We start from the raw sequence: 26126 nt of genomic DNA, 5'->3' as shown, positions 1-26126 counted from the left end.
GGTCCACAGGCCAAAGCCCTATTGTCTGGTTCAGAATGTTGCCTGTGGGTCTCTGATTGGCATGCTGCATGCAGCATGAGCTGGCCTCGGCCCTATGCACTGTATACGGTGTCTGTCTGGCATAGGTTGCACACAGTGTGGGCCCAGGCTGGGCTGGGCTATCTACTTCATGCAACACACATGCTGCACTGGTCCTGAATGCTGGATATGAGGCTGGTCATACTGGGCTCATAGACTGGCTACCTATTCCAGATCCAGCACACAGGGCTGGCCTGGTGTGGGTGTCTCATGAGCCCTGTGCTGAGGCTGGCATGCACTGTGTGCAGTGGGCAGGGCCAGTCTGGGGCATGTGCTATACATGATGCCTGCATCAGACCAGCTCTACATGATGGATCTGGGGCCCATGGACTGGCCCTGCATGCTAGATCCAGTGTGCAGGGCTGGTCAGGCATGAGTGCTACATGCAGCTCACACCCAAGACTAGCCCTGCATGATGTATGTGCTCCAGACTGGCTCATGTGTGCTGGATCTGGCACATAGGCCAGTCTGTGGGCCTGATCCAAACCACAGACCAACCATGCAGTCTTCATCCAGCCCACAAGGCCAGATGAGTTTGACAACATTTCATTAAATCACCAACTTATGCAATACGCACCATCAACTTAGGCTTAAGACAAAGTCACAAAAAAACAACGCACAGAAGGGGGGACAATTTTCATAGTGGAGCATGACAACCCACCCATGCCTCTGATTGGCCGAGGGGCCCCAGAAGTCTCACCTCTCCCTGGAGATTGACAGATGGCCATCTCTGGAGAGGAACAGAACTTCCAGGACCTCTTGGCCAATCAGTGACGGGGGTGTGGGGTGGGGGCTCCTGTACTCCAATGGGAAAATGGTGACCGGTGCCACACTCAGACCACGAAATCAGGGGGCAGCTCCCTCAATTTCAATAGGTCCCTACTTATTGATATTGACAGTACACTGAAGAATCAAAGGGAGAGTGCATCAGCTCCACTGTGACCATCTCCCCAGTCCATCCCCCCAGATCTGCCCCTTTTCCCAGTGTAATTATTTTCTGAACACAATCTCCCTCTTTCTTTGGGACAGATGCTACTACTGTTGAAGGGTTTATCTATTATTTTTTGTGATAACATTTACTAGACCAACTGTATAGTTGGGAGAGATATAGTAGAACCATGTACCAGGGTCCCCTAACCCCTACAACTTGGAGAACAGGAAATCTTCATCAGAGGGCTGTAATCAGGAAGGCAGCTGAGAAAGGGTCAGCTGCAAAAAAATAAGCAGCTGAGGGACAGGAGTTGAAGTGCAGTTGGGGATGGCTTGAGAGCTAGCTACACGGACACAGGCAGATAGGGCTCCAGGAAGGGTAAGAGGACAGAAACTGCTGCTTCGTGGCTTAAGCTGCACCACCTGACAGCAGAGTGAAGAAGATGACAGCAAGCTGACTACTGGGATGATTAGAACCCCCTGGACAAGGTGGAGGCCATGTAACCAGAAGAAGTGGAGCCCAGCATCCTGGAAGCCTGGTTCCTGAGTCAGAGGGCTTAATCTGATCCTGACCTCCGCTGAAGGCAGAACTACTGCTATCCTGGGCTGCTAGAGTGGGGAACCAGGCAACAAAGACACCCAGGGAAGCAGCAAGGAGCCAGCAGATGCAAGGTAGGAGTTTGCAGAGACCCAGAGGGGTTTGCACTTATTAGCTCATAAAGTGACTGGAGGTTTGGGTGGTGGCTATGGGGTTGGGTGTATAGGCATGGGGTGCTGGAAGGCATTCTGCAGTAAAGGAAGCTAAAGCCCACACAGAAAGCCCTACAAGGGTCTGGGACACAGTGGGCTGTGTAGAGCTAAAGCCAAGCAGTTAGAGGCTGGATATAGTAGCCCTAAAGAGACAGGAGAGGCACCCAGTCTGAGGGGGAGAGAATGGTGCAGTCAGGGAACTGGTGGGCCAGGGCATTGGGCTAGGGGGCCTGGTGCACATGAGGACAAGGCCTGATGGCGCAATATACAAGAAAACAAACTAATATGTATGAGGCATGGGTGTGGCTAGCTATGGGGGCAGATGGAGACCATGACTGTAGCCATAAAGGCAATTAAGACCATTGGGGCTGATAAGGCCTGGAAAGAGACTGTGTGCAGTGGGGATGGAGCCCTGGGAAGAGAGACTGTGCAGTGGAGTTGGAGCCCCAAGTCCAGTGGACCAATTTGGAGGAGTCCTGTTTAGGGCAGAGCCTGAGGAAGAGCAGGACTAGATGAGCTCATCAACCTCTGAGGACAGCCTCCTCAGTTGTATTGTACATCAAGGTGTGGCAGGTGAGATGGCAGGCTGAGACCCCAAGTGGCCAGTGTGGGCAAGCAAAGCAGGGTTAAGGTGGCCACCAGGGATTGTCATGGCTACCCTCAGTGCCAGTCCTGTAACAGTCCAATAAAAGATATCACAAAAAAATCCTTGCTTCTCATACATTTCCTGGACCGTTATGGCTACAGCCATACTCCTGTTGAAGGCATCTACCAGACTTCCATTGATTTCAAAGGGAGTAAAATAGACTCTTTAAAAGCAATGGTGACTCCTCCTCCCCTCTCCTCTCCTCCCCTCCCTGCCTTCCTCAAATAAATGAGGAAAAAGATCTAACTTTACAAAACTCCTAATAACATTTATAACAATTCCAGGTGACTTCAAAGAGAACCTATGGTGATGTAAGACATGATACTGGTTCAGCTCATGTTGATCTTTCCCCTCACTGTACTATCTCAGAGGGTAGAGTGCAATGAGGTTGGCTGTTTTTCAGGGAGCATAAATTTCTATTCAAAGTTCTCATTACCTTTTTCAAAAGAATAGCAATGTTAAACCTGCGTCCCAGAGAAAATCCAATAAGGATACTGCTTATAGTCTGCCTGCCTGCCTGCAATTTTCTGTGTTTGGCTATGGAGATCTTTTAGAGTTTCTGTTCAACATGGCTGCTATAAGATCTTTGATTTTACTTATTTTACTTATTATTGGTAAATCGGTTTGTAAAATGCTTTTCAATCATTGTATAGTGAGAATAAATATATTGGGAGTAGGGGTTCTATGCTTGTTAAACATTTTAACAATACAATAAAAAGACTCCCACTTCCAAAAACCTTACAGTCTAAATAGACAAAGGGTAGGAGATGAAATACAACTGAGGAGAGGGTAGTTTCTAGATCTGTGCTTTGAGATCCTTTCAAGGCTGCCATACAATGTTAGAACTGTTAGGTGTGCAAACATGATTCACAAGCTAAACCGAGAGATTTCAAACAGGAATTCATAATGTGAAAAAATATTCTGATCTGTTGTGGTCTTTCTGAGTTCTTTCTAACAGAAGAATTGCTCCATTCTTTTTTTTCATGGCCTGCTGAGAGGTGTCCTGAGCCTAAAAAGGTTGAGAACCACAGATTTATGGGATTAAAAGCAAGGTCTCCTGGGTTTCAGGCTAGTGCTACAGCTAATTAACTCCAGTGCCTTGCCCATAACATACCATCTCTATAGTGATAATGGTAATTTCCTCTGTGGTGCACTAAATATTTTGGGACCTGATTGCTTTGATGATGAGCATATACTTGGTGACAGCTGTGGATAGCTAATGGTCAGCTGTGACCAAACATCAAAACCAACAGGAACAAATATCCTTAAAAGGCAAATTCTAAAGCTGCTTAAACTGATTAGGATTGTAGGTATATTATTTCAGACATATTTCTATTTTTAATGAGGAGCTTTAAAAAAATAGGGGCTTGATCCTGCAACACTGACTTGTGTTAGTCTTTATATGGTCCTAGTCAGTAACTGAAATGGGATGATTTATGTGAGATTTATTTGTATGAGAAAGGGTTGCAATATTGTGTCCTAAGTTTATTGCATGTCTACAATTTAATGAATTTATCATGAATTTTTTTGTGCTTTAGAAGCTGTCAGACAAACCCTGTTAGTGAAATGTAGGGATGGGTGAGACCAAAGGGAAATAATGGTTCCCACCAGGTATACATGAGGCTTCACTTCACAAGATGTTCGAAGTCAGACTCCTGCTCAGTTCATTGTACAGCTATTAAGTTATAGAACCACAAGTTAGTGATCTCTAATAGTGACAGGCTATACCCAGAAGCAGAACTTTATGAAGCGTTGATAGTGGTGGATCCAGACTTCAATAAACAAACTGATTATCCAAAGGAAGTTGTAATGAAAGATGACATGTTTAATTTTCCTAATTGTATTCAATGTTTCCATGTCATTTTGGAGGTATTTTTAAAGTAAAACAGACCGTAATCTAAAAAAAAACAGTAACACAGATGATAAATTACTCTTCAGGAATTTTGCCTTAGTTGCAGAGCATTGTAGATCATGCTCTACAGTGGCAGTCCAGCCTATGAAACTACCTTTAGTCAAGGCTCTCTTCTATGTCACCATCCTATTTTCAACTAACAATGCTCTCAGATGAGCCGAAAAGATGTACTTTGCTCCCACCATTACAATTTCTGCTCTCCTTTTCTTTACCCTTTTCAAAAACTTGAAAGCATTGGATTGCTAATTACTTTTATCCAGCCTATAGGAAAATTAGTTTATCTTCCTGATCAAAGCAAATTAGGCAGATCATGGCTGATTAGAATGCAACAGTAAAATCTCCATACTTTCTATTCCACCCCCTTTTCTCTCAGAAACAGGGCCTGTGTCAAATATGTAGGTATTTCCCACGGCCAGTCTGGACTCTGTTTCCAACAGGCTCTGGGGCTGGGACAATGGTTCTTACACAGACACTAAAGTTCTTTAGTTCAGTCATTGTGCAGGAAAAGAACTGGTAACCCTTTAGCTAGCATTTGATGAAACATCTAGATTTACATATTTCCTTAATTGCATTTTTTGAATGACAGTGAGATTTATCTTACTAAAGTTAAATGCCTTCTTTATTCTACAACTCTAAGCAAAATACAACTCCATGCTCTCCACGCAAAATTTTATTTGGTTCTGATCCCAGTATAAAAATTCTGGGTTTTGGTTTGATCATCCAGTAAGGAAACCTACACCTTCACCTCTCCTAGTATAAACAGTGCATTCTAAAGAATAACTTGGTTAACTGCTTCCAAGGTATTCTTTTGATTTTTAATATTGAATACTGTTCCTGGTTACATAGTTCTATGAGCAACATTTTCTATCACCAGAGCACTTCAAAATTATTTACTTGTGCCTCATAATTCATTTCTCTAATGGCTACAAAAGATGAAAGATAAGCTATACTATCACTTTATTTATAATCAATTACTATAAATTAACAGTAAATCTTACATTTAGCTCCATTTAAACATCACTATGCAGCTGGCCATTTGAAAATAAAATGGTTGCCTTCTTTCACTTCAGTGGGCACAATACAAAACATCCATTGAGCTTTTCTTTTATTGCAGCTGCCAATGCCCAGCCGACTTTTAACAAACCAACCAAGCGGAATAACAATGCAGCTGCAACATTTTATGGTATTTCTGTTAGTTCTCTTTTGAGTCTGAAGGTGTTAATTAGGAATCAAAGAATACAACCCTGCCAGCTTTCTTTCACATGCCATACACTGGCTACTGCAGTTTTCAGAAGAAAAATAAATCTAATAAAGGGACAAAAATGTTGTTTGTCACACCAGTAACGTGTACTTAAGACCCTTTGATCATGAGCTTTTTATGTAGTCTTGTCAGACAGGCTGAAAATATTTTTTCCTCCCTTTTCTCCTTTCTGTGGGCTTTTCTAAATACTGATTTTAAGATTGCCTGAAAAGGTGAAAACCCCCTTAAGAAATGGAATGCTTTACAGGTGAAAATTGTCCTTCCTGAACAGCCCAGTTTCCTCCCCTCCCTCCTCCCCCAAAAAAGCAGTAGTTCACAGTGTCCATTAAAGTTTAAATTATCCTGAAATAATCTGCACCTATCTACATAATCTGTCAAATATGTGAACAGGCATTAGTAGGCATTTGAGTATAAAATGTTGCTTAAACTACACTTTTGTGGAATCTTAGTTTAAATGAAAGTAAAAATAACCACCTAGAATAAAATATTAGTTTGCACATGCATAGTTATGCACATATGCTATATAATGTATATTTGCTATTTTATTTATACCTAAGTATAATCGTATTAGAGTATCATACATTCAAAGGTAACAGCATGAAGTCATTACTTTTAATCTTCAGTTGAAGTTAAAAGCTTAAAATAAGTTTATGAAGTTAGCACTGTTGGGAATTAGTCAAGCTTGCTAGCTTTCCCAGCAAGAGCTTTTACTGCTAGATGCACAAATCATGCCAAAATCCATTAATCCTGCCAGAGAAAGGCAGAAAGAAGATCTGGTTGTTGATTTAATGTTAATGAACTGAATGGGTTTCTAAGGCTACCTGCAGAGTTTTCTAAACTGTAAAACAAATGGTCATTTAAGTATCACTTAGTACAGAAAGTAAAAACTGTTCACCTTAAAAACTAAATATGGGATATAAAGTTATGAGATACTGGTAAAGACTTATAAAACTACTTATAGTTATTAGGATATATATATATATATATATATATATATATATATATATAAAGCATTGTATGTTATAAAAACATATTACTAAAATAGGAACTTATACTGTATTTAGGTTTTAAGAGAGAAGTCCCAGTATATTTGCTAGTCAAAAGGATATTAAAACATTGTTCCCTGTAACAGGCATTCATATCATGCAGACCACCATAGCACAGCACATAAAGAATGGCATCTATCATTGAAATCTATCATTCACCTAGAGCAGATGAGGGAACAACAAAATAGTTCAGGGGATGTGGTTCTAATAATATAATGTATTTAATCAACATAATTCCTACTCAATGCCTCAAGCTTAGTAGTTAGTATAAATTTTAAAATGGAAGTAAGAATAATGGAAGAATGTTTAAAAATCACACAAAACATTCTATGCAACTTTTTCCTTAGTGAATGTTTAAGGTATTATTGAATCTACTAAAAACTTATTTTGGTCAATTTCAAACATAAATATGTATTTAAGTGCTACAGAAAATCTTAGCTCCAGATTCTGCTTTTCAATGCACTTTTGGTTCCCTTTGACTTTAGAGTACATCAGGTAGGCATGTTGAGTGCCAGAATTAAGCTTCATTAAAACAAAACAACCCAAAACAAACACACAACCAATTTTACTGTGAGGTTTTCTGTATGGACTAGGTCTTTCCGTACATGAAATAAGCTTTAAAGAGTAAATATGTTTTAAATTGGCTGCTGCACATACTTGCCATAACTTTTATTTCTGTTGTTGCATCATAACAGTATTTTAATGTAAAAAAGAAATTAAAATCTGATACTTAAGATGGCAAGCATAACCACGCCTTTTAAAAAATATTCTTGTGTGGTCTGTGGACAGCGAATAATTTTGGTGGGAAGCTTGCCATTAAATGGACAAAATGTTTTTAATGTGGTACTATAAGGAGGAAGAACAGTGTTTTTTCAGTTAAAAAAAAACAACTTAATTGTAATTCAAAATGTTTTAGTATATAAACTCCACATTTTTTTGATTCATGTGTGCAACAGTTTGATTCATGATTATATAATAGGATTATTTTTATAGTGATAGGTAGAAAATTTGCATTTACCTGAAGAGAATTTGAGCCCTTAAGACCCAAGTCAAGTACACAGAGTATTTTTTAGTTTAATTCTGTAGGTTTTGCAGAAATTCTAAACTCCATTGGCATTGACTGTGCTCCTATTGTAAACACGTATGGTGGGATTTTCCTAAAAAATGTTCAGTCTAACTGTATTGCAGTAAAGGCAGTGGGAGTCTTGTCATTGGTTTCAACAGGAGCACAACAAAGTCAAAGATGAGTGGTTTTTGAATATTCCACTCCTACTTTTCAAAGGTATCTGAGGCTTCATAACTTGTGCTCAAAGATACAAGGTTTGTTAGGCAAATAGCTCAGATCCAGATTCATTTCTGATCAAGCAATCTGGCTACCTGCCCTAGCTCTCTATGAAACTACCACTACCCCATGGTTCTATCCTGACAGTCTGAACCAGCAGATACTCTTGAATCAACAGTCTTCAAGTTCAAAACACATGGTATCTTCTGACTGGGCATTTACAGTGGTGGCACCTGTACGCCATTCACAGATTCTAAATCTGGGAACACACCGGTGAAAATGCAGGGCAGGGGTGACAAACTCACCTGGCCCTGCAGGTTGGGTGAGGGGCATGGGGTTAGTCCGTGGGCTGGACTGGACCCACAGGCCAGCCCTACAGACCGAAGCCAGGATGCAGCACAGCTTCAATTTGAGCAGCTCATGCGGCGTATGCCCCAGAACAGCCCTGCGTGCTGCATGCAGCCTGTGCTGGAATTGGTCCAGAGCCGGAGGCAGTGAGTACCACATGCGGCATGCAGGTTGATCCATGGTTTGGTTCTGGCCCACAGGCTGTATCTTTGGCACCCCTGCTCTAGGGCATTTCTCTACAGCCACGCTTGAGATCTTGGTTTGTGGGGTGCTTGTGAGTGGGTGCTGGAAATGATACCAAAGCAGCCTAACTAGCATATTTCCAAGATTGGCATGTGTGAGCATGGCTAAATTCAGCTGCTTTGGGTTGTCTAGTAGGGGTGTGCAAAGCGGGCCCTATTTGATTCAGATTTGGCCCGAATCGGGGACAGTGATTTGATTCATTGATTCAGATCGTTGTCCCTGATTTGATTCAGCTGAATCCAAGGCTGAAGATTTGATGCCAATTTGGAGAATCAGTGATTTGGACATAGACACAGCTTTAAATATTTTTTTCTACATACCTCAAGGTACTAGCGTGGCTTGTGAATGCTGCGATGCTGGGGCGCATGGAGTATCCCACAGAAGCGTGGGGGGCTCCCCTGTGCACTCCCCAGTGGATCTGGAAGCAGACCAGAAGTGCTTCTGGTCCACTTCCGGGTCTGCTGCCAAGCATTCTGGGGAACCCCCACACTTCTGGGGACCCCCCCCCCCCATTCCTTACTTCTAGAATGTTTTTTTTTCTTATATTTACCAACTTCTTAGCAATTTCAGAATATTGACCAATATTAAAACTATCATTTGCTTTTGAACCAACAGAGCATGGTCCTTCCTATTTACCTTGGTTGCTAAATGTTTTAGATTTCAAATCTTACAAGAAATCAAAGTTATATAACTTTATTGCATCAAGTACAGTCTGAAATGAGACTAACATAATTTTTTTAATTAACATTTAAAATAAAATTCCTGATTTTTATCTATGCTGTTACATTATTTATTCTGATACATTTCGGTTAATCCCAAGTGATTGAGAAAGGTATTTCATGACTGTAGTACCTGTTTCATGTTGATACCTCCATGACCAGTTTAATTTGTCAGAACATTTGCGGATAGATGAATGGCTATGCTATCAAAGTTTGTATGTTTCTAGGCAGGTTTTTTAACTAAGAAAGAAAAACAGATATGTAATAATGTGTTATACTGATAAAATGTTTATTCAATTCATATATATTCCACAGCAAAATAATCATTTGAGCTTTGTGAAATTCCAGGCTGCCTATACGTGTGCTTGGAGGTGGTGAAGGGGAGGAGAAGGGGATTAATTACAGTGGTTCCCAGGCAGCTACTCTAATTAAAATGCTGCAGCATCACATGTATTGAGCTCCCATGTGTTTAAAAATGGCCACAGGACACTTTAACTAAACCTCATCAAATGAGGTTTACATAAAGTACCCCACAGCCATTCTTAAATGCACAGGGACTTAATACACATGATGCTGTAGTGATCTAATTAGAATTGAGTCTGCTTCAATGCATCCTAATTAAAACACCAACGAGCGTGTGCATAGGCCGAGTTGCATGGCAGGGACCAGCAGGTTTGCTCACCACTCTGCACTGCTTCCCTGTCCTGGCGTGACAGGGATCAGAGATCTGAGCAGGGGTCTTGCACGGAGGGCAGTGTCTCTCCCCTCCCCCAGATGAGCCACCCACAGCCTTGTCCTGCTCCACACTGGGGCCCTGCAGACCCCGGCTCCAAGCTCCTCCTGGATGGGCTTTGAAACAGATTTGGAAGAGATTTGGCGGAAACAGGGCAGTGATCCGAAACACCAAAACGAACTGCTATCCTCCAAAATGGCCAAATCTGAAACTGAATTGAAACACAGCTGTTTCGCACAGCCCTAATGTCTGTCTCCTTCTCTAAGTGCTGAAAAATTTCACTGCACATTTCGTCTTCATTAATAAGGGAGTCATGGAACATAAAGAAAAATGTCCAGGTATCTTAGCTCTATGTCATTCTCCACACCTGGTGCTGCCTTGGGTTCTTTCTTTCAGCTCAGCATACATGGTCTTGAGCCATGCATTCCTACAGTGCATGTAGGACTATTTTTAGTCAGTGCATAGTAGCAGTGTGCTTGCTCTAACTGGACAGAAGTGGACTGATTCAGTGGCTGTCATGCTGTTTGAAGATCTTAGTTTGACTAACAGATACACAGCTGCATGGAGTTAGATTGTACACCAGCATGTCAGTTACTTTGTTGGACTGTTCTGTTCTAAGGATTTTATGTTAAAGAGTGTCAGTTCAAGACCCATAAACATTTAAAGCCATTATCTATTGTGTTGAGCTTGCTAGCATAGAGTAGCATTTAGGCTCAGAAATAAATGTTAGTTTGTCAAAAGCTTCTATTGCTTCTGAAATCCTTCAGAATAAAGAGCAACCTGCTACTCTAAAAAGAGGTGTATGGATTAGCTATATTCCATACATAACTTGATTTCCTCGTGTTATAGCCCAGATGTCCCACATATTTGTATTGTAAATGGTGATCTTACAGGTTGGAGGCAGAGCTACAATGCTTTGAAAAGATTTGTTGTTCCTGAACTCATACTTGTTATTTCTCTCATGGTTTCTATGTACCCTGTAACCATCACATGGTCATCAACATAACATTTATTCTTAATGGTTTTAATTTACATTAGTGTAACATGTTTTGTCCAAAATGCCAAAGTGCACACACAATATGTGAATGCATGAGCTGTCTATTTTGAGATCATTCAAATTTTTATTGAATATTTAAAATTACTTTTATCATGGATTAGGCAATTATTCATTCACCAAATATGAAAAACAAGTCAGAATGATTTTGAATAAACAGTGACTAATTTCCCCCATGACAAACAAATGATGTCCCAACTAAAACCTTTGTGATAAAATTACAACACATCAGGAGCTCAATCCTCCCCTCAGTGGAGTAGAGATACTTTACTCTTCACGTTAGCAGAAGGTAAACAGACCCACGTTTAGTTTCTACAGTCCCGTATCAGAATATATTAAATTACCTGCATGTTGAGAACGTTTTACTAGCTGCTATACCTTGCAGAGTTATGACAGCGCACAGTACCTTCAGTGCATCTGTATATTACAAACACCTTGTCTTTATAACAGTACCCTAGAGCCAAACATGCAAGAAAATAAAAACAGAAAGACTAAGATATATCTATGATCAACAATAAATGTAGAAAACAGACCACATCTGGCTTCATGTCTGCACAGATTGACTGTAGTTAGACATGGAAGCAAGACAGCCAAGCCAAGCCAGTAACATGTAGAGAAATGTGATTTAATTTTGTTTTTTGGCTTGATGGATCCCTCTGTGTAAGACACCCATTCCATGGTATTTACATGTCATTAAAAAAAATCTACTGCCGTTTTCAGTTAGTACCAACAAAAAGTCACTTTAATAAAAACCACCACCTCCTCAGTGGGTGCATCTACACAAAATGTTTACTGTGCAGTTGACTAGTTGGCTTTACAGTAAATGTCTCAGCATCTACACATCTGCCCTTATGAGGCTGGAGCAAACTAATTTACTCTGCAGCAGGATAGTGCTTGTGATGACTTGTATGTACAAGTATTATCCTACTGTGGAGTAAAAAAAACCTCTGCAGCAGCACAATGTGCAGACACTGCCCCAGCTGGCTGGGGCACAAGGGTGCTTCAGTGTGAGGGCTGCCTACTGGCTAGCCCTGCAGTGAAGCACCCTCGTGCCCCAGTCAGCCCCTCTGCAGCACAGCGAGCCAGGGGGAGCAACCCTGCTCTGGCAGGCCGACCCCCAGAGAGCCCCCTGCCAGCCCAGGCTGCTCTGCCCTGGCTCAACATGCTGCGATCCCAGGTGTACATGCAGACACGTGCCCAGCAGCAATAAACTCCAGAGCAATAAAGCTCTGGAGTTTATTGCTGTGCAATTATAGTTATGTGTAGAGGAACCCAGTGATTTGCACAGATGGGCACAAACTTTGTGTGGATCCACCTTAAGGCAGAAGCTTACAAGCAGACATAAATAATAGAATACTGATTATTTGGCTGTATGTTTAAGATCTCTTTAAATGAGTGGCCTGTGGATTGTCTAGGGCAGTGGTTCTCACTCTTTTTAGACTCAAGGCACCCCTTGGAAAGTGTCAGATATTAGTTTTCACCTGACACATTTTTCCACTACAGAAAAAAATAGAGCAATTCTTCTGTTGCGAAGAACTCAGAAAGACCACAATGGGTCAGAATGTTCATGACAATATGAATTCCTATTTGGAAGGCCCAGGTTTATGTTGTGAATCATGTGTAGGTGCTTGCAAACCTAACACTGCTAATATTGCACAGCACCCTGTAGCACCCTTAAAAGAATCCAATGGCGGAATGGTCTATGGCAAGCAAACAGCGACAGCAGATAAGTAACTTAACTTCTTCAAAACTGGTACATTTGGCTCTATGAGAGAACATGTATTACTAACTAGTTTTTATGTTGTGGTTAGGTATTCTTTCTTTCCTTTAAATATTCCAGGGATGGTTAGGTAAGTGTAACTTTTCCCAGTGGGGCTGCACTGTGGGCAGGAGTGGGGCAGGTGGTGGCAGCCCAGTGGAGAGGGGTGGCCCTGGGAGAGGTAGCTACAGGGGAGCTAAGGCAAATTTTGGCTTGAGAGGGCTGTAGCACCCCCCCCCCCCCCCCAAATCTCCCCCTAGCACTGCCTCTGATTAGGGACATACCAAATTAACAGTGGAAGTGGGCTGTGCAGCTGCTCCTTTAATCTGGAAGGTTCCCTTGTGCTTCTGAAGGTCCACCACTGATGGGTGGAGGAGCCCTGCTGCTTGCCGCTCGCTCCTGATGAGCCAGGAGGCAAAAACTGCAGTTTTAAATATGGCACCATTTTTGCTGCTCCCTGCTGATTGCCCAAGGGGCCCTGGCAGCCCCACTGTGTATTGCTGATTGGCCAGGAGGCAAAGACCGCACCACATTTAAAACCACAATTTTTGTCTCCTTGCTGATCAGGAGGGAGCAGCGAGCAGTGGTGGGAGTGCACAGGGAAACCTGCAAAATTGGCATAAGTGGGGTGCACACCAGCTTCTTTGATTTTGCAGGTTCCCTTGAGTGTCACCATAGATATTGGGGGGCAGGAGCAGCAGAACACAGGGAGTGTCTCTGAATCCATGCCGTGTTCTCCTGACCCTGCCCACGGTGCCTGCCATGGTGCTGGGAACTGTCGGTGCTCTGGAGAGCCTGGAGCAGCAACTTAAAAAAATTTTTTTAAAACATTTTGGCACACCTCCTGGCATGCTGAGGAAAATGTCTCCATGTGCCGTTAATTGGCACGCATGCCAGAGGTTGCCTATCCCTGAGTTACTGTATTTTTAGCAATGCTAGTTCCACGGAACAAAGTTAGTTCCTTTAGGATAAAGAAAGCCACAAAAAGAACAAAGTCTGTCCTGGCATTTCTCCACTGAATTCCATGGAGTTATACATAGAAATTAATCTGGCTCTAGGTCAGCGTTTCTCAACCCATGGGTTGTGACCCAAAAGTGGGTGGCATGTAAGGGTCACAAAAAAACTTTAAAAATGGATTCTCCTTTAAAAGAGAAAAACATGGGAAACCATGGCTTTTTCTTGCAGGCTGTCAGAGTTCCAGCCTACAAGGGGCTGCTTGGGCCCTTCCTACCCCACACACTGGGGGGTCAGAGGGTCAGGAGTGAGGAGCCAGTGACTGGCCATCCATGTTTACAAAAAACATTGAGAACCACTGCTTCAGGTCTTTCTTACCACTCCTCTAAAGATTTATTTTAAATATTCCACCCAGATAATCTAATAAATATTTCCAGTTATAAGCCTCCAACATACACATATTCCTTACCTAGCATTCTCTACCTAAGACGTAAATTTATTTTCTCATCTAAAAACATTCCCCTGATCTTGCCTACCAAAAATAGTTTATACTTCTTGAAGAAGTTAATCTGTTGTGCTTTATAACCATTTCTGGCCCTCAAATGGATTGGAAGGTACTAGGAGCCTTCCATTCCTCAAGGTACCAGGTGGCTCGTGAACGGTGAGATGGTAGGATGGCTGGAGTGTCCCATGGGAGTGCAGAGGTGGTCCCCAGCGTACTAGTCAGTGTTTCATAGTTGGTAGGGTCGGAAGGGACCTGAGCACATCATCAAGTCTGACCCCCTGCCATGGCAGGAAAAAGTACTGGGGTCAAATGACCCCAGCAAGGTGTTCGTCTAACCTCCTCTTAAAGACCCCCAGGGTAGGAGCCAGTACCACTTCGCTTGGAAGTTGGTTCCAGATCCTAGCTGCCCTGACTGTGAAGTAGCGCTTCCTGATGTCTAGTCTGAATCTACCCTTTGCCAGCTTGTGACCATTATTTCTTGTCACTCCTGGCAGTGCTCAGGGGAACAGGGACTCTCCCAATGCCTGCTGGTCCCCTCTGACTAGTTTGTAACAGGCCACTAGATCCCCTCTCAGCTTTCTCTTGTGGAGGCTGAACAGGTTCAGGTCTCGTAGCCTCTCTTCATAGGGCCTGCCCTGCTGACCCCTGATCACGCGAGTGGCCCTCCTCCGGACCCTCTTGATGTTGTCCACATCCCTCCTGAAGTGTGGCGCCCAGAACTGGATGCAGTACTCCAACTATGGCCTGACCAGTGCTGCATAGAGGGGGAAGATCACCTCCTTGGATCTGCTTGAGATGCATCTGTTGATGCATGACAAGGTGTGGTTGGCCTTCCTAACCACGTCCCCACACTGCCAGCCCATGTTCATTTTGGGATCAATAATGATTCCAAGATCCTTTTCTGCCTCTGCACTGATGAGAAGGGAGTTCCCCAGCCTGTAGGTATGCTACTGGTTCTTCCTCCCCAGGTGTAGCGCCTTGCACTTATCAGTGTTGAGCACTTCTGATCCACATCTAGGTCCACCGGGGAGTGCAGGAGGGCCCCCCTGCCCCCCGGCACGGTGACTAGTGCCTTCTGGGTCTAGGGGGCACCCGGGATCCCCCCATGGCCAATCGCCGAGCTGGGGGGGTGGGGGCGATCCCCCACAGGCTCAGCAGCAGAACTGGAAGTGGACCAGAAGTACTTCTGGTCCACTTCTGGGTTCGCTGCCAAGCATGTGGGGGGGCCCCCTTCCACTCCTGTAGGATACTCCATCTGCCCCACCATCACAGCATTCAGGAGCCACACCTGGTACCTTGAGGTATGTAGAAAAAACATTTAAAGCTGTGTCTATGGCTGAGTCACTGATTCTCTGAACCAGCATCGAATCTTCATATTTGGTCGAATCGAATTGGGACAGTGATCTGAATCAACGAATTGAATCACTGTCCCCGATTGGGGCCGAATCAGAACTCAAATCCAATATGGCCTGTTTTGCACACCCCTATTTACCAGTCATCATAGTAACTACTAGGTGCAGATCCAGGATGGACCAGGAATCCCCCACCATTTGATTTCTGGTCCATCCAAAGTTTAAAACCAGCTGCCTGGCAGTGGTGGTAGCATTTCTATTCAGGTAGCAGTGAAGGAGTCATTTGGCTTTATGGTTCACTATAATCTACCCAATTCCTTCTAAACTCTTCTTTCCACAACAAGTGTTAATGACCCTCTTACCTTTTAAATGGTATTAACATTCCACTAATCAAGCTGTTCTTTCTTCTACAATTCTGCTGTCTCTTAGTTCTTCCAGGTAATATAGCTTCTATTTCACAGCCCTGCAGACTATTTTTACCCCTAGGTAAGAACTTAAGTGTGGAAACATTAACTCAGGTGTGGAAATAACTTTCAATTAAGTAAGTGCTGGATGCACTGTCAAGATGCTCAAAAGGCTTGATTTTGTTTTATTAATCTGACAGAGATGTATATTTAATTTTAATGACTACAAGACTAAAGAAACATTTTTGCCTAGTTTATTCTGTTTTTCAATAGAAAATGTATGATATATTTGTTTTTAGTTTGATCTTAAACTGAAAACTATAGTCTTAGGCCCCTAGTATATTTGTCAAGCCTCAAGTTACTTTTTACCAGAGAAAAATACACATTGTGTTATATGCAATGGTATATTTTAACACCTGCACCCCCTAATTCAAAATCTTACATCTGCCCACAGAACCTACACTGAGAGTTTTGATGTATACTAATATAACTGGTCCCATAAGCCAACCTCTTGTAGACTAAAGGTGTCAATGTATACCATGATTAGCATTAGCACCACTTCTTCTAAAGATCAGAATCCAGATGAAACTACCATGGAACAATCCCAGTTTATTCCAGTTTAGTATGAAGCAGATCAATTCCCAAGTCACATTTTTCTCTTCCCATAGTGCACTTTTTTCCCTTCTGTTGAATAGCCCATATGACTTGGGCTTTATGTGGGGACCATAAGGGATTGAAATTCACTCTGGAAGCCCCTTGGCAGGTCATAGAGGAATCTACACCCCTCCCTTGGCCCATTCCCAAATTCCCTTTCTGGAGAAACTGTTTCAGTGCCAGTGCAGTAAATACCTCTTGGATGTACCAGGAGCATGGAACCCCTCCTATGTTTTCCTCTCAACAGCCCAAACATTAATTTCAGAGACATATATGAATTTCTTGTTTCCATGAGAACATAGCACATCTGAAGACAGAATCCTACTTAATCCTTGCAGGCACCTCTTGTTAATATAATGAAAAGTTCTGTACCTTGGAAATGAGAGAAACTCCCTTGGATTCAAGCTTTGTTCCTGTATTATATAATACTACTACCTGCACTTGAACAAATATTTTTGATATTATGACTGCCATATCCTTATTCACCACACACTTGTGGAACAGAGAACCATTATGACCTGTTTAAAGATACGTGAAGTCAGAACAAAGCATGATTAAGTGACTTTCCCTGTCTATAAAGCCTGTTGCTATCAGTTCCAGGACCGAGGTCCCAATTCTAAGCTCTGCCCTGTAACCACCAGATCACACTCCCTTTTTCTGTCTTTCAAAGACAGAATGCATTGTATTCTGTAGTTTATTTACAAACTTGTGGAGATATGGAACCAAATCCTGCCCTGTACTTTCAACAGGCTTACATTTGTGAGGGAGGGAAATAGGCTTTGGCCTCCTAAGATTATATGAAAATGAATTCTGTTTATGTGAACAGGGGACATTATTCTGAGCTCAATTTGTAGAACCTCACTGGGCCATACTAAGACCTCCAGTAAAAAGGCTGCAGCTCCCATGATAGCATGTCAGCCATATTTATTAATGATGTAAGACTCATCCAGCTAACCAAAGGTATATAGGTTCAGAAAAGCTTATTAATGATTAGGCAAGAGAAGACTCTTATCTTACTACTGCTTTTTTCTATGAAGTCTTATTCTTCTGCTCATTGTATAGATGCGCTTATTCTGCTAGCCCACTGAATACTAAATCAGTGCAAGTTATGCTTCCTCATGTACAGCCCTTTATGTCTTATGATTTGTTTTTGGATTCACTTATGCCACCACTTAGCCGAGTGTCCCTGTAAGTGCAAGGCTTAGGTGAAGACATCAATAATACTTAAAAAGCAACTAAAGTGACATCAAGAGATAACCTTTTCTCCAGTAAACAAAGTAGGAGGGACTCAGTTATTTGGTAAAGAAAACAGTAACCCAATATCATGCCAAAAATACAAGAATGGTGTCATTTGCCATCTATATTTCACCTTGTACTGCAAAGCAGCCAGCATACTTTGAGTTATTTTGAAATAAAGGATAATTATAATATGATATTTTGTCTTAAGATATAAGAATCCAACATATGTACATTTTTTTTTCAGTTATAAACGTTCAGCAGATGCTGTCAAATCCTTTTAAACCAATTAGTCCACAAAATTGTTGATTTGCATTTTCCATTTTTTAAAAAGCCTTCAGTTTAAACTAAATACAAATGGTACATCAGATTTCAGTGTATTTTTTTAAATGTTTTGAAAAGATTTATGACGTGCAGTATTTCGTCAAACTGGGTAATGATACAATGGGTCCAGGATAATTTAAATGAAACCATTCCAGTCACCCAGCTGAGTTTCATAGATTTCATAGACATTAGGGCTGGAAGGGACCTCGGAAGATCATCGAGTCCAGCCCCCCGCCCAAAGGGCAGGAAGTCAGCTGGGGTCATAGGATCGTAGTTCATCATTTAAGTTTTAAAAATAGTACACAACCCTGATCTACAAACACTTACATATGTGATTTTGATGGAACAACCCCTGGTAGTAAATTTAAGCATGTGTATAAATGTTTGCAGTGCTGGGATCAAATTATGCAATCATTTAACAGCCAGAATGGAAAATCAAAAGATACAGTAAAGAAAAAGCCGTTAAAATAATTACCTTATCGCATGGCAGTACTATGCTTTTATGGGTGACGCTGTAAACAGTACATATGTTTTGTTATCTCATTTTTCATACAGACCAATACTCTTGTCTTACTTAAAGAGGGTCAAGTAACTACATTCGTGTATTTAAAATTTTGCAGGAACTTACACTCCGCATTGCTTAGTACAGTATATTAAAGGATATGTCTACACTGCTGTAACTGTAGCCACTCCAGCTTGTATAGGCATACCTGATCTAGATGTAATACAGGTGTATAAACAGCCAGTGGTACATACCAGGTACCATTAGCGGTGTAGCCGCCCAAAAAGCTGAGTAAACACTCATCTGATTAGCCTGTGTTGAGCTCTATGCTCTCTATCAGTACCTGATCTAGCTTAGGTGTATCTATGGGAGCTGTAGCCCCTGTAGTGACTGCAGTGTGGACATACTCTAAGAGCTAAATGTACAAATATTAAAGCAAAAAAACTAAATAAGCATATACAAGGAAGGGTGTAGAACAGCTCAAACTAACTGAAATATATAGTCTTGCCCAGAAAGATGCCACGAAGAGTATTCTAAAGAGACGGGTTCTTGAGAAAAAAATCATGCCATATTCTGAACCTTCTGGGCCATATTCTCTGCCTGGGGACTGATTTAATTAGCAGCAGCTGGTCATCATCATCAAAACAGAGTTGAGCAACTCAGAATAGGAATGCAGTACACTCTGTTCTCTTCCCCCTTTATGGTCCTTCCAACCTCTGATACACTTCCTTTACCAAAACTGCAGACAAGGAGGTACAGGAGGTAACTATACTTATTTTATATCTAGGGATCATACATAAATCACAGCAAGACAAAGGGATTTTCGCAGATCTCTTGCAGCACACAGAGCTGATTTCACGGTTTTTACATGGCAAGCACCCCCCCCCCCCCCTTAACCTACCACTGATTGACTGCAGCATTCACCCATCTTCAGACTGCAGCATGCACCAGGCTTCTTAGAACAGTGTTTCCCAAACTTTCGAAGCCCAAGGTTACACTTACATTAATAAACATTTTCTGCGGCACACCTGTTAAGGCATTCCCCATCCTCATATCTATCGTAGTTCGTAGCTCATTGCCACGGCAAAATTCCGTGGCACATCTATTCATTTCTGATGGCACACTTTTGTGCCACAGCACACTGGTTGGGAAACGCCGTCTTAGAAGATGGCACTGAAAACCTTTCGCTTTCTTAACTGACATCTTCACTGAATCTATATCACTAGCTCAGCCCCTTAGTTGCTCTCTCTCGAATCATGTGCTCTATGGCTGCAGGGATTGCTACTCTTTCTTTGTATTCTGGTAAAATTGTATTTTTTGGGATGATTTGCACAAAATCATGGGAAACACCTTTTTTTTGCAGTGATTGCAGCAACTGCCATTTTTCATGTTTTGTGCAAAAATTGTGAAACTGTGATTTAAGTAGGTCCCTATCTAGATTCACTGGAGGCTAGCGAGTGATTTCGCACTGCCATAATAGCAGATGTAAAGCAAAGACTCCTTGAAAGCTCAGCACTTTCAAATACGTCTGATTTAAGTGTGGGTTTCTGGACAGTGCAATGACATAGGAACAGTCAAAATATTAGGGACAAATGTTTAAATCTAGATTCCTAAATAAAACAGAATCATCAAGAGTTTCATGGCTCCTTTGTTCTCTGCTACCAAAAATCCTGATGAAGAAGGTTTCCTTTTTGTGGTGGTTTTCTAGTGAATATAAATGGAGCAATCCAGGGCCCTGGAGTGACATCAGGAGATGGCTTTCCCTTACAACCTTCTCCTCCATTTCCCTGTCAGTGTGTGCCACTCTTTCTCCAACAGACATTAATGTTGCACAGGACAAGAAGGATATCTTGGTTTTAACTCCTCCAAAGCAGAACTTAGGGTGTACCCACGTAGGAGTTTGCCCTGGATTTTACTAATAGTAAATTTACTTCCCGAGAATGAGCCGACACAACTAGTTCCCCTAAACTAGCCCCTTTAGTAGATGCTTTTGTGGCACCCAACCAGCAGGTGGCAAGACGATCAGTTTTACCTTGAGCAAATAGCTACTAAGGATGAAGCTGATTAGGTGAGTAGACATACAACCCTTTCCAGATAGAAATTTTCCAATGCAGTAAAATTATTACGTGCTTTTCAAGGAGTAACTTTACCCAGAATTTGAATTATTATGTAGTTAGTAGAATTGTTCGTGTCACGTGTCTGCTCTGCTTTTCTAATAAAGTAGTTTTTATTTACTTCATTTTTATTATGTAATTGTCATATTTACTGTTGTTTGCCTGAATCCCAGGAGTTGGCTTCCCACCTAACATGAGATGAAGGTGAGACGGAGGTATTTGGGGGGAAGCAACTGAACAATAGAGAGAGTTATATCCATTCAGGGTGTGAATCTGGGGGGGGGGGTAATGTCGTTTTAGGGGCATCCCCCTTTTATTCCTGTTCCATCCAAACTTTAAAACCAAATGCCTGGGAGGGGCAACGACATCTCTATTCAGGCAGATGCAAGACAGTCAGTTGATTTCATGGCTCAGGATCATTTCTCAGTTGTTGCTAAAGGAAAAAGTGCGGTTATAGTTAATTAGTTCTCCAAACTACACGTGGAAGTTGCTGAATATTCTGTCTTTGCTTGTGCATGTATTGGCTTATACAGCTTATATTGTGAAGAGAAACTAGCGGGTGGAAAACAACTTTCTGTCTGTTTGTAAGTCTTTTATTAATAATGTTAGTCCCTTTCCAATGAAAAGGTCCTATTTAATTCTCTTCTAATCCTAAAGGCTCAGAACTCCTTCCACCTGCCCAGGAGACCTGCTCTGAGTTTAGCCCTGCATTATCTGTAAACAGCATATAAAACTTAATTTAAGGATTTGGCAAGAGAGGTGTTAATTCTCACAGAAGTAAGCATGTTGTGAGGCTGTCATTCTGTTTGAAAGGGCTGTAGTACTTTTTCTATGGCAGAAAATGATTTATTAAATTTTCAACAGTGTAAAAGATATCACACCAAATTCTACTTCGTAGTACTTAGATCCAAAGAGCTACTCCTTATTTACAATAATGTTACTGCAAAAATTTGATCTGCTGTAGATTAGAATGAAATGCTGCTGGACTGAAAAAACAAAGAAAAGGAAAAAAAACCCCAAACCCTTAAATTGTATTAACAGCAGCACATAAATGACCTGTAAAGGATTTAGAAAACAGTGCATGCAAATAAAGAATGATTTGGCCAGCAGATAAAAAAAAGAAAGTATAAATCTTTTGGCTGCAAAATTGGTAGCAGTTTTAAACATTTGAAAGACAAATGACATTGGAGAAAAGACTGCATTAACAAGGGAGCACTTGAGGAAAGTCTAATCTCAGCTGGCATGCTGACTGGGAAGGTCAGCCTAGTGCACGCGTTCTCAGCTGGAGTTGGGCTCCCTCTGCCAGGTCAATTGTCCTCTGCACTTCAGATACCAGACCAAATTGAAGGTGCCTTCACCCTGCCAGCAATTTATATTCTGTCAGCTTAAAGAGTTTCCTTTTTCCTGTCAACTTATGTATCATTTCCACACAGCAAACACTACAAAGAAGTGAGTGCCTTTTTCTTGAATAGCACAAGGTTCTTTAGAAAGCAGTGTAAAGATTTATTCTTTAGCACTTTGTACTCAATAAGGAAGAGTGACAGTCAGTCACTTTTAAAACGTAGCAGTAATTTGAATGCTATCAATTCTATCAATTTTTGTCCTCATTTTGAAGAATGATGAGATCAATTTTGATGTGATAGATATTTTAAAACTAAAAATGTCTTTTAGGGATACATTATTTGTACTTTAAAATGCTAAATTTATATGCCTTTTTAGTTTACACTTGTATATCTCAATGTTGTGAGCAAATGTTACGTGAAGGAAAAGAATGTGAATCATATTCTTTTCAGAAAAGGTAGTTAGGCTAATCTTGGTTTACTTAATTTAAATCTAAAATCTGGTCCTCTGTTATAAAGGCCACCGTCACTGAGGAGAGGGTCAACTATTCAATTATAAATTGAATTACACAGATGCTATGTGATTTAATCTTGAATAATGTGGAGCAAGAATGATTTAGAAAGTTTGTACATTTGGAAACAAATATTTTCTAAGAAGTATTTTAATAGCCACAGGCCACTGCACACTACCAATGGATCTGGAAGTGACAAGAAGCCTCCTAAGAGGCTACTTCACTATTTGCTCTGTTTGATAAACTGAAATTGCTTACAGGGTCTTTCAAACTCTGAGGCATACAAGATTGCATTTGCAAATACTGACCAAATTTTGGGAAAGTATTTCTTTTTAGTATTTTTTTTTGTTACATGTTATTACAGGAACACGCAACTAACCAATATTTAATATAAATCTTGCAGTTCAAATTGGTTCTGGGAATAGTAAAAAAAACACCTCACAAACTTTAATCATTACATTCTTATTTTTTTATGGTACTCCTAAAGAAGTTTGCTGTGTTTCGCAGAAATGCAGTGGACTATAGTACCATATCACAAGGAAAGAAGCACCAGAAGATTAGAATTTATAACCCTCCCCCCCCACCCAAAAAAAAAAAAAAAAACAACCCCAAAATAAAACTCAAAGATGCTGTAAACATTGATATTATTTTTTTCTGCTAAAATATGTCAAAAAGAACCTGCAACACGTTTTCATTTTTTTCTCTTATTTCAAAATGATTTTCACATGAACAGACATTTCAGAGAAGAAATACAAGGATCAAAATCCTAGAGTATACAGGCTTATGCATACTTAGAATTTACTCAGAATACAAGGTAAAATTTAAAATAGGTTTTAACAGAGTTGTGTGAATCAAATGAGAAGGTGACAAGAAAGATACTGATATTACCAATATTTATGGGTATATCTATTTTGTCTAATAATAGTAACATTTATGAAAACAAGAAGCCTGTATCTGCATCCCTGATGTGCTTTGATGTCATTGTTGAATCCACTGCCAGTTTTGGTTTGCAAGCAATGCAAGATTTGGACTCTTAGGTAGGATTGCTCTTCTAATAATGTTACTTTTCTTATCAAAGAGATGGGTAATGCAGTGCTCCTATAACTCTGTATGGTAGTTATCTTTAAAATTATCATATAAGTTATTAAAGCATGCTCTTTTGTTACATTAAAAAACATTAAATATTGTAAAACTTTTGAAGTTGGACAGGTTTTGTTTAAATTGTCCATAATTTAGGAGACAGAGGGGTGGCCATGCAGTTAAAGATATAGGATTAGGAATCAGGAGTTGTGGTGTTAATTATTGGCTCAGTCAAAATCTTCACAGTAACCTTGGGCAAGGCCTTTCTGCCTCAGTTTTCCATTTCATTATAAAATGGGAATCACGCTTCACTAGCTCACAGGATTGGTATGAGACTTAATGGGAGTTCCATGTGTGAAGGACTTTCAGATCCTACTCTTAGTTTATGCTGCAGTCCACTGATAGTGAAGTTACATGTTCTTAACTTGAAACAGAGGCCCTGTGCTGCCCTCCATCAACACATGGAATTCACATTAGCGTCAACAGGAATTGTGTACATACGTTTAGTACATTATTTTGCCTGAAGTAAACGAGAAAAATATTGTGCATTTTGTTAAAAATCAGAGAGCTCACAGTAACCAACACATAATTATGAACAAAACGTACTTCTTTTTTTAAGGGAGGGAAATTGCCTTGTTTTGGAATGTTAACAGGAATGTTGAATTTTGGGGCTGGTCCATTAGAAGATGTTATTTCTCTATGCTACAATAGCACCGTGGCATAGTGTGCATGGGTTTTCCCTCACTAAAATATGTCATTATAAATTAACGTGACTCTTGCATATCAAATATCAACAAAGCTTGAAAAACCTTGATACCTTTGTCATTTCAATTTTGACACAATTTCTGATTCAAATCAAGAATCTACTGTCCTCCTCCCATTAAATGATCTGTTCTGATAAGATTTGAAGAGATAAATGTGACCAAAAACACCCCGCAAAACAAACCCTGTACCTTACAGAAGACAGTAATGCTTATTATGCTTAATGTCAGCTCTGAAAGAGGATGCAATAGTGACACAAGTTTCACTAGAGAAGGAGTCAGTGTGAGGATCTGGACTCTTTGGCCTTTTTAAATTATTTTTTGTTGTTGTAATTAGTGAAAGTTCTGCAAAAGAGACACCAAACATTTAACTGGTGATTACAAAATGCAGGATAGAAAACACCTTTATAGCTAATGTGCCTGTTTTAAAATTTGCAATTGCTTATCCAGCTAAAGAAAATGAGATGTGACATTTATTTAGGGAAGGTAGAAGCTGCTCCACTGCATAGTTACATATTTTTTTAGTAAGCAAATTACAAGAGCCTAGTGCAAATGGTAAAGGACAGTGTAACTAAGAGCACGTATCAATCTTTTAAGCAGTTCTTAAACCTCTCTCATCAGTGACTTCTACAAGAAAGCTTAACTAATACATACATGTAATCCTGGTCCTTTAAAATTCATCTGGTCTTGCAAAGGATTTCCCACCCTTCAGGCTGTCTTCCATTGAATAACAGTGAATTCTTGAAAAGAAGGGACACGCCCTTCCTTCAGGACAAGAGGAATTTTAAAGTGCCAAAGCTGCACTGGGGTAGCATTGTTCTTCATAATTTAGAGGTAGAGCTTACTGGAAGAATATTTTTTTAAGACAGCAGCAGTCCACAGCACCAGCCTAAGTATCATCAGGCTCGGTTAGTCTCTCCTTTTTAGTTAATAAGAAACAGTAGGTCCTTAAAAAATTAAATGCTTTACAATTGTAAGTTATCCATCTATTTTATTTCTGGTTTTCATTCATAATACTTAGTTCAGCTAAGATGCTTTAAAGCACAGGGTTGGCATTAAAAAAAAAAAAGTTTCTCTTGTATTAGAAGCCGTAGCGGGCTGCTTTTAAAAATCTATGGCAAAATTCCTACATGGCTTCCAGCCTGTATCTTTATTCAGCATTAAACGTGAAAAATTCTGTTCTATCATAAACTGTCAGTTACATAAGTGTGTGTGAGAGAGAGATGGATATATAGATATCACACACACATACGTACACTCGCACACACGCATATTTGTGCCTCTCAAAATACATCTAACTACAAAAAATATCTAACTTGACTCTAAATAGTAAAATAGCCTAAAACAAAATTCTTCCTCTTAATAAGGACATTATGTAACAATACTCAGACATGCATTTCACGTGTACTCGTTACCTATTGTTTCTTTTGCCAGAACTATTCTCACTAACTTAAGTTCTGTCAATACACCTTTAGTACTCAGACGTAACCCTGCAGCGTGACTACTTAGGTGTTCTACCTTATTTGTGCTTCCAAGTTTTGCTTTGTTTTTTTTTTTGATCTGTCAAAAAAAGAAAGCCATGTCTATTTTGCTTAGGTGCTAAATGTGTGGACACACAACAGAATGT

At 40.7% G+C, this 26126-nt stretch overlaps 1 protein-coding gene across 2 annotated transcripts in view; it reads right to left on the bottom strand.

Annotated features, from left to right (window-relative positions):
- Positions 1-26126, bottom strand: part of LGR5 (leucine rich repeat containing G protein-coupled receptor 5) — a 131179-nt gene that overhangs the window by 103741 nt on the left and 1312 nt on the right. The window lies entirely within an intron of this gene.

Source organism: Alligator mississippiensis, chromosome 4, assembly GCF_030867095.1.
Source record: "Alligator mississippiensis isolate rAllMis1 chromosome 4, rAllMis1, whole genome shotgun sequence".
Taxonomy (NCBI): domain Eukaryota; kingdom Metazoa; phylum Chordata; order Crocodylia; family Alligatoridae; genus Alligator; species Alligator mississippiensis.
The sequence above is the reverse complement of the archived record's forward strand: the minus strand, read 5'-3'. Positions and strand labels throughout refer to the sequence as shown.